This window comes from Arachis hypogaea, chromosome 6 (genome assembly GCF_003086295.3).
Source record: "Arachis hypogaea cultivar Tifrunner chromosome 6, arahy.Tifrunner.gnm2.J5K5, whole genome shotgun sequence".
NCBI classification, from domain to species: Eukaryota; Viridiplantae; Streptophyta; class Magnoliopsida; order Fabales; family Fabaceae; genus Arachis; species Arachis hypogaea.
The window spans coordinates 40,878,450-40,888,146 of NC_092041.1; the positions used below are offsets into that span (position 1 = coordinate 40,878,450).

The 9,697-nt window shown below is 40.7% G+C and overlaps 3 non-coding genes and 1 pseudogene across 3 annotated transcripts; all 4 read left to right on the plus strand.

Moving 5' to 3' along the window:
- Nucleotides 1-157: 157 nt before the first annotated feature.
- Nucleotides 158-276, plus strand: LOC112698810 (5S ribosomal RNA). The gene has a single exon (XR_003151946.1). It is a non-coding gene; the product is annotated as a 5S ribosomal RNA (ribosomal RNA).
- A 183-nt stretch (nt 277-459) lies between these two features.
- LOC112698948 (5S ribosomal RNA) lies at nt 460-578 on the plus strand. The gene has a single exon (XR_003152076.1). It is a non-coding gene; the product is annotated as a 5S ribosomal RNA (ribosomal RNA).
- Nucleotides 579-758: 180 nt separating this feature from the next.
- On the plus strand, nt 759-877 carry LOC112699206 (5S ribosomal RNA). Its single transcript, XR_003152319.1, has one exon. It is a non-coding gene; the product is annotated as a 5S ribosomal RNA (ribosomal RNA).
- Nucleotides 878-1,058: 181 nt separating this feature from the next.
- Nucleotides 1,059-1,161, plus strand: LOC112699551 (5S ribosomal RNA; annotated as a pseudogene).
- Nucleotides 1,162-9,697: the final 8,536 nt, after the last annotated feature.

The following is a 9,697-nucleotide window of genomic DNA, read 5'->3' on the forward strand; positions in this document are numbered from 1 at the left end:
TCGTTCTTTAAATGACGATATCCCGAGTAGGACACCTAAGGGCGAGCCACAATGACCTCATCCTCGGCAGGCACCTACGGTACCCGCAAGGCTTCCTGGATAGTGTTACGCTCTCTCGCGCAGCATGGTTAAGAAAATTGTGTGTGCGAACTATAATAGGTGCGATCATACCAGCACTAATGCACCGGATCCCATTAGAACTCCGCAGTTCAGTGTGCTTGGGCGAGAGTAGTACTAGGATGGGTGACCTCCTGGGAAGTCCTCGTGTTGCACCTCTTTTTTTTTTAACGTCGTGCCGACCCTTATTCTTTAAATGACGCAATTACGAGTAGGACACCTAAGGGCGAGCCGCAATGACCTCATCCTCGGCAGGCAGCTACGGTACCCACAAGGCTTCGAGGATAATGTTACGCTCTCTCGCACAGCATGGTTAAGAAAATTGTCTGAGCGAACTATAATAAGTGCGATCATACCAGCACTAATGCACCGGATCCCATTAGAACTCCGCAGTTCAGTGTGCTTGGGCGAGAGTAGTACTAGGATGGGTGACCTCCTGGGAAGTCCTCGTGTTGCACCTCTTTTTTTTTACGTCGTGCCGGCCCTCGTTCTTTAAATGTCGCTATCCCGAGTAGGACATCTATGAGCGAGCCGCAATGGCCTCATCGTCAGGAGGCACCTACGGTACCTGCAAGGCTTCGCGGATAGTGTTACGCTCCTCGCGCCGCATGGTTAAGAAAATTGTGTGTGCGAAGTATAATAGGTGCGATCATACCAACACTAATGCACCGGATCCCATCAGAACTCTGCAGTTCAGCGTGCTTTGGCGAGAGTAGTACTAGGATGGGTGACCTCCTGGGAAGTCCTCGTGTTGCACCTCTTTTTTTTTACGTCGTGCCGACCCTCGTTCTTTAAATGACGCTATCACGAGTAGGACACCTAAGGGCGAGCCGCAATGGCCTCATCCTCGGCAGGCACCTACGGTACCCACAAGGCTTCGCGGATAGTGTTGCGCTCTCTCGCGCCGCATGGTTAAGAAAATTGTGTGTGCGAACTATAATAGGTGCGATCATACCAGCACTAATGCACCGGATCCCATCAGAACTGTGCAGTTAAGCGTGCTTGGGCGAGAGTACCTCCTGGGAAGTCCTCGTGTTGTGCCTCTTTTTTTTTTTTTTTTTTACGTCGTGCCGACCCTTGTTCTTTAATTGATGCTATCCCGAGTAGGACACCCAAGGGCGAGCCGCAATGGCCTCATCCTCGGCAGGCACCTACGGTACCTGCAAAGCTTCGCGGATAGTGTTACACTCTCTCGCACCGCATGGTTAAAAAAATTGTGTGTGCGAACTATAATAGGTGTGATCATACCATCACTAATGAAATTGAGCTGACTTTAACTTTGGTCAACATTAAAGTTGCTACCAGTATCTTTATTATCCTCCTTCAACATGTCAATTCTTTCTTTACAAGTTTCAATTTTAGTGTTCACCAAAGCAATGAACTCCATCAATTGGTTCCCATCTAAGGTAGTAAAGATTGGATCCATGATAGGATACTTTAGTCGGAGTACCCTCTTTCTCAATTTAAAAATCTAAGCCTCATCCATGATCTTCTTGTTCGTGAAAAATTCTTTTCCATCAAAGATCATGGGGTGTGTCTCATTGTTCTTTTGAACCTCGTATGTTTCAATTATGGATTGTACCTTTGAATATTCTTGTAGTCAAGTCATTAGTTAAAAAGAATCATCTCCATAAACAATTAGACAAGTTTTAACTTTACATAACTTTAAAAATGTTGAAATTTTCTTCATGATTTCATCTTTTCTTTGCATGAAAGAAATTTTATGTTTTCGTTCGTTTTGGATACATTCATAAATTATTTTTTCGCAACCCATCTAAAATTAGGAAAATATTTCAAAATATTAAACATAATATAAAATTAAATTACATAATTATATGAAAGTTACGAATAATAATTTTAGTTTTGATTAAACCCAACTAGCTTCTTATATATATATATATATATATATATATATATATATTTTCTTATTTGTTGGAAATAAGATTTATTTATTTGAAAAAGAAAAAAATATTTGGCCATCACTGCTTAAAAATTACCGAAAATATTTGATTGAAAAATATATCCATAGAAGAGGTGAATTGTATTATAAATTTATGTACAAAAGATTTATTTAGATTCACCAAATATTTAATTAATTAATGTAGAGATTTATATAATTCCACCACAAAGTTGAGGGACTACATTTAATGTGGCAAGGATTGATTAAGAAACAAATACACACAAAAACCAAAGATGGGTCAGTTTAACTCATTTAGGCCCATGTCGATTAAATTTGTGGACCGGGCTAAATTTATTTATAGTTTTTAAAATGTATGTTTCTTCATCACCAAAAAAAAATGTATATTTCTCCTGCACAATATACGTTTTCAGAACAAAAAAAATGGCTTGATTCACTTGAATAATGTATTATTTGTCCAAACTAATTTGGGTTGGTCAGCTCACTCGTCCGCTTAAACAAGTATCGAAGATTCAGATCTTACTTTATGCATATAGCAATTCATTGGCCGGCAGCAAACCCTTAAATGAAGTTCAGATTCGCGACGGATTAATTCTTAACATGTCGAACTACGCTAGAGGATATCGTGGGGCAACAAAAAAAAAACACATTATTTGTCCACTAATATCATGAGCTAAAAATCAATTATAGTTATAAAAAGTGATAAAAGAATAATTAAAAAATTCTTTTGGATGAGCGATGGAACTTGAAACAAAAATTACAAAGTGTAGCAATAAAAATGGTTCATTTTTACGTATTTAATATTGTAAAAAAAATAGCCACCAAAGTCAGCTATCAGTATAAGAGAAGGTAACATTAATGATTTCGACTATACTACGTGTACACCAAAATCAGCCGCCAAAGTCAGCTATCAGTATAAAATACATATTGGAATACAAATATATATTAAAAGTAAAGGGTAAAATACCTAAATAATCCAAAGAGAGAACAAAATTACGTAAAAGTCTAAAAATAAAAAATACGACATGCATATCCCCATGCATATTTATATACAAATCGAATTGATTTAATTTGAATTAGCCATTCCAATACTAAATCGAAAGTTGGAAGCATTCCCACTCTTCATATAAATCGAATTGATTTAATTCGAATTAGTCATTCTGGCACTAAATCTAATCAACAAGATTCGAATTAGTATGGTGCTAAGAGTTGGAAGTATTCTCTCCAAGTACACTACAAGAAAAAAGGCCTATGGCCACGCTTTTTTCTTGCCACACTTTAAAAGCATGGCCAAAAGTGGTCAATGGCCACGCTTTTACGAGGGTGGCAATTGATTAGGGATTTGGACACGCTTTTTTTGCCACGTTTAAAAAGCGTGGCGAAAGGGGTCTATAGCCACGCTTTTATGAGGGTGGAAATTGATTAGAGATTTGGATACGCTTTTTCTTGACACACTTAAAAAGCGTGGCCATAGGGAGAAATAGAGATACTTATAAAGCGTGGCGAAAAGTTTTTGATCTTGGCACGTTTTTAAAGCGTCCCCATTTCTAATAACTCTATTGGCACCCTAGAAAAGCGTGCTAAAAAGGTTCCACTAGAAAAAAAGAAACTCCCTCCCAAACGCGCTACACTAAGTCACTAACTCATCAGACTTCTACTCTTCTCCCCTATTACACACTAACGCTCTGAAAACCCTAACACTCAGACAAAGCTCATCTACGGTGCTTGCACTCTCTCATCTGTCAGGGCTCGCTCCGTCGTCTCCCCTAACCTGTCTCTGCTGGCGCTCGCACTCCCTCGGTGCTCACTACTCACCGTGTCGGTTAGCGAATGGAGGTCGCCTTTCCTTCCTCTGCGCCGCCAGTCTCTGCCCTCCTTCCTCTATTGTCTCTTCCCATCTGCTCTATCGCCTTCGCTCCTTGTGTGCTTCGATTCACTCTCTGTTATTTTTGCCTCCCCTAGCCTCTTCGCTGTTTATGTCTTCTCTCTCCAGCCTCTCTGTTTCTATCTCTGCATCTACAATGCAGCCTTAGGTAAATTATTGGTCAAATTTTTCTTTGATCTGATTATTTGCTCTTAAATTTGATTTCTTGTTTTGATTTTCATGGTCACCGGGAACGGTGGAAGTTTTGGTTTGGTGAATGAGGACCTTCTCCAGAACATTCTGGTGAGGCTCCCGGCTCATTGATGAGAATGAAAAGGGCAAACCGGCGAAAGATTCTGCAAGGTTCCCCAACCGCTTTTGTGAACTTATGTTCCCCTCCATAGCGGCAAGGAACTATCATCCAGAGCACCTACTCGCTCCGCCGGACAAGGTTGCTTGGTGCACTAAATTGCAATCACACTTTTGCAATCCCGCACAACTAACCAGCAAGTGCACTGGGTCGTCCAAGTAATACCTTACGTGAGTAAGGGTCGATCCCACGGAGATTGTCGGCTTGAAGCAAGCTATGGTTATCTTGTAACTCTTAGTCAGGATATCAATAATCATCAGGATTTATTGTGAAAAGTAAAAGAACATGAAATAAGTACTTGTTTTGCAGTAATGGAGAACAGGTTGAGGTTTTGGAGATGCTCTATCTTCTGAATCTCTGCTTTCCTACTGTCTTCTTCTTAGGCACGCAAGACTCCTTCCATGGCAAGCTGTATGTAGGGTTTCACCGTTGTCAATGGCTACCTCCCATCCTCTCAGTGAAAATGTTCAACGTGCTCTGTCACAGCACGGCTAATCATCTGTCGGTTCTCAATCGGGTTGGAATAGAATCCAGTGATTCTTTTGCGTCTATCACTAACGCCCAGCCCTCAGGAGTTTGAAGCTCGTCACAGTCATTCAATCCTTGAATCCTACTCAGAATACCACAGACAAGGTTTAGACCTTCTGGATTCTCTTGAATGCCGCCATCAATTCTAGCTTATACCACGAAGATTCTGATTAAGGAATCCAAGAGATATTCACTCAATCTAAAGTAGAACGGAGGTGGTTATCAGGCACACGTTCATAGGCGAGAATGATGATGAGTGTCACGGATCATCACATTCATCAGGTTGAAGAACAAGTGATATCTTAGAATGGAAGCAAGCGTGATTGAATGAAAAACAGTAGTAATTGCATTAATCCATCAAGACACAGTAGAGCTCCTCACCCCCAACCATGGGGTTTAGAGACTCATGCCGTAGAAGATACAATGAGAAACGTGTAATGTGTCATAAGGTACAGATACAATGTCAAAAGATCCTATTAATAGTGAACTAGTAACCTAGGGTATACAGAAATGAGTAAATGACGTAAAAATCCACTTCTGGGTCCACTTAGTGTGTTCTTGGGCTGAGCATTGAAGCTTTCATGTGTAGAGACTTTTTCTGGGGTTAAACACCAGCTTTTATGCCAGTTTGGGCATTTAACTCCAATTTTTATGCCAGTTCCAGCGTTAAACGCTGGGAATTCTGAAGCTTATTTGCAACGCCGGTTTGGGCCATCAAATCTCGGGCAAAGTATGGACTATTATACATTGCTGGAAAGCCCAGGATGTCTACTTTCCAATGCCGTTGAGAGCGCGCCAATTGGGCTTCTGTAGCTCTAGAAAATCTACTTCGAGTGCAGGGAGGTCAGAATCCAACAACATCTGCAGTCCTTTTCAGCCTCTGAATCAGATTTTTGCTCAGGACCCTCAATTTCAGTCAGAAAATACCTGAAATCACAAAAAAACACACAAACTCATAGTAAAGTCCAGAAAAGTGAATTTTAACTAAAAACTAATAAAAATATACTAAAAACTATCTAAAATATACTAAAACATACTAAAAACAATGCCAAAAAGCGTATAAATTATCCGCTCATCACAACACCAAACTTAAATTGTTGCTTGTCCCCAAGCAACTGAAAATCAAAATAGAATAAAAAGAAGAGAATATACTATAGACTCCAAAATATCAAAGAAACTTAGCTCCAATTAGATGAGCGGGACTAGTGGCTTTTTGCTTCTGAACAGTTTCGGCATCTCACTTTATCCTTTGAAGTTTAGAATGATTGGCATCCATAGGAACTCAGATAGTGTTATTGATTCTCCTAGTTAAGAATTATGATTCTTGAACATAGCTACTGTTCATACCCTGGGTCAAGCTATCCGACCCGGGATGTTTAGTGACAAGCCGACCGACCTCTTCATGTCAGACTATCCGACCTCTTCTCAAAGAGCTCGGCCAAATGCCCGACCTCTTCTCAAAGAGCTCGGCCAAATGCCCGACCTCTTCTCAAAGAGCTCGGCCAACTCGCCAAAGGAGCCCAAAGCAGACCCAAAACGAAGGAACACAGCCCAATCTAAAGGCAGCTAAAACCCAGAAAGATAAAGGCGGTTCCCTTGAAAGATAAGATGACCTCACTTAAAGATAAGATAAGATAACTAACTTATCTTATCCGCAGGAGGCCACATCTCACCATTATAAATACACTGGAGCACCCAGGTATAACTCATACTCTGATTCTACTCAATACCTGCTCAATACCCTTGCTAACTTAAGCATCGGAGTCCCTTGCAGGTACCCCCCACCCTCCGGCGACGAAGGATCAGCACCACCACCAAGTCCAACAAGTCGGACACACCAGCTCCGCCGCCGTACACATGCCGGACACGTCGGCTCCGACCAACACAGAAGATCTCATCCGACCCCCCCCCCCCCCCCCCCCCCCCCCCCCCCCCCCGAGATCGCCTACAGTTCAGGTAACCCTCGGACATTTCTTTCTTTTTCTTCTAATTTTTTTCATTTTTTTTTGAATCACTGCTTTTCTAGCTTCAAGAATCAATTTGATGATTTTTCAGATCCTCAATAACAGTTCTCTTTTTTTCTCATTCTTTCAAGAGCCAACAATTTTAACATTCTTAAAACAACAAATTCAAAAGACATATGCACTGTTCAAGAATTCATTCAGAAAACAAAAAGTATTGTCACCACATCAAACTAATTCAACTAGTTTCAAAGATGAATTCAAAATCCTGTACTTCTTGTTCTTTTGTGATTAAAGCACTTTTCATTTAGAGAGGTGATGGATTCATAGGATATTCACAGCTTTAAGATATGAACTTTAAATTTTATTAATCATGAATTAAGAACAAGACTCAAAAATAGATATAAGATGAGACTAGTAGGAATAGAAAACAAAAACTTAAATAGGCTCCTAATGATAGAGGTTATCACAGAGTTAGGACTCAACAACCTTGATTTGAGAAGTGGATGCTCCCTCAACTTGAGAGGAGAGCTTTTGGCATTTCAACTCTTGAAGTTCACGCCCCTACTTCTCTTGTTCCTTCAGCAATTTGCAGAGCATGCAGTTCTGATTCTGCTGTTCTTCCTTAAGTTGCTCCATAGTTTCTTGCAACTTGGTGATAGATGCTTCTAGGCTGGCCCAGTAGTCCAATTTCAGGAAATTCAGGGAGGAACTCCTGCGCCCTTTTTTTGATAGAGTTGTCTTGCATTTGTCCTTCCATTGACTTCTTGGTGATTGGATGTTCAATGGGTATGAATTCATCTACTCCCATCTTCACCCCAGCCTCTTTACAGAGCAAGGAGATCAAGCTTGGGTAGCCAGTTTGGCTTCAGTGGAATTCTTATTTGCAATTGTGTAGATCTCACAAGCAATCAGATGATGAACTTCCACTTCTTTTCCAAGCATAATGCAATGAATCATCACTGCTCTCTTGATAGTGACCTCAGAAACGGTTGCTAGTGGGCAATATGGAACGCCCAATAAAGTCTAGCCAGCCTCTTGCAATTGGTTTTGAGGTTCCCCTCTTGAGTTGGTTTGGGACACCTTTTGAATTGGTTATCCACTTAGTTCCAGGGGGCAAATATCCTCTAGAACTTGATCCAACCCCTTATCTGCTCTCACCATTCTCCTATTAAAGGATTCAGGATCATCTTGCAGTTGAGGTAATTTGAAGACCTCTCTTATTTTGTCAGATGGAAGTAGATAACTTTCCCTCTGACCATGGTTCTGTAAGTATAGAAAACAGTTCCAGTCATTCTCTTGCTTATCTGTCAGCCACAAATTTGAGTAGAATTCCTGAACCATATTTCTTCCAACCTTTATCTCAGGATTGGGTTAGAACTTCCCATCCTCTGTTTCGAATTTGCTCTTGGATCCCCGGATATTCATCTTCTTTCAGATCGAATTTGACTTCCGGGATCACTGATCTCAGACCCATTATTTTGTGATAATGGTCTTCATGTTCTTTGGTTAAGAACTTCTCTTGATTCCAAAGATTCTTTGGATTATTCTCTTTCTTTCCTCTTAAATTGGTTTGTTTTCCCCTTAGGAGCCATGATCTTGATGAATCTTGACTTTGTGATCACGGAAAAGCACACCAAACTTAGAGGTTTGCTTGTCCTCAAGCAAAAGAAAGGAAAGAGGGGAGAGAGGAGGAGAGCAAATTCGAATGATGTGGGGAAATAGGGTGGCCGAACGTGTTTAAATAGGAGAGGAGGAGAGATTTTTCGAAAATTTGAGGGAGATTTGAGAAGATATGGAAAAAATTTGAGGAGATAATTGAGTTTTTGAAAGAGCCTAGGAAAGGATTTGAAATAGATTTGAAGAAGATTTTAATTTTGAAATTGGAGAGATGAATGATGAAAATTTGTAATGTGTTTATGCAGAAAAATATGAATCAAAACAAGAAAGTTTGAAAAAATTTGAAGTGGGAAACAAAATCTCCTCCCCTTGCCTTTCTGGCGTTAACGCCCAGAATGGTATCATTCTGGGTTTAACGCCCAATTTGTTGGCCAATTTGGGCGTTTAATGCCCAGCCAAGTACCCTGGCTGGCGTTAACGTCAGAAATCCTTTATCACTGGGCGGTTTGCTAAACACCCAGGATGCTGCACACCTGGCGTTAGACCCGCCAGAATGGTGCCCATTCTGGCGTTTAACGCCCAAAAATGGCACCTTTACTGCCGTTAAACGCCCAGAATGGTGCCCATTCTGGCGTTTTAACGCCCAAAGTACCCCTTACTGGAGTTTTTTTTTTCGCCAGCAGCTCTTTTCTCTGCTTTTTGCACTGATCCTTCTGTAACTCTGTGAATTTCTTCAATTTTGATAATTGCCCTTGTAGAAACAAAACATATAACCTGCTAATGACTGGGTTGCCTCCCAGCAAGCGCTTCTTTATTGTCTTTAGCTGGACCTTCACTGAGGATCATTCCAGCCTCAGTTTTGAGCATTCCTGCTCAAAATTACTTTCAGATAATGTTGATCCTCTGTCCATTAACAATGAACTTTTTGTCAGAATCAGTATCCTGAAGCTCAACATATCCATATGGTGACACTCCTGTAATCAACTACAGACCCCTCCACCGAGATTTAAGTTTCCTGGAACATCTGAGCCTAGAGTTGAAGAGCAGCATTTTTGTCCTGCTCAAAGACTCTGGATGAACAATTCTTGGTCAATGCCACTTCTTTGCCTTTTCCTTATAAAATCTTTGATATTTTCAAGCAGGCATTGAGTCTTTTAATTCTGTAGCTCATAGCTGAGTTTCCCTTTTTCAACTTTTTAGCTCTCTGATAGAGACTTCAGCTTGTCATTTGTCTGTGGATGATACAGGGTTGCCACTTTGTGGCTAATTCCATATCGGACCATAGCAGAGTAAAGCTGTTTATTGCAGAAATGAGTTAC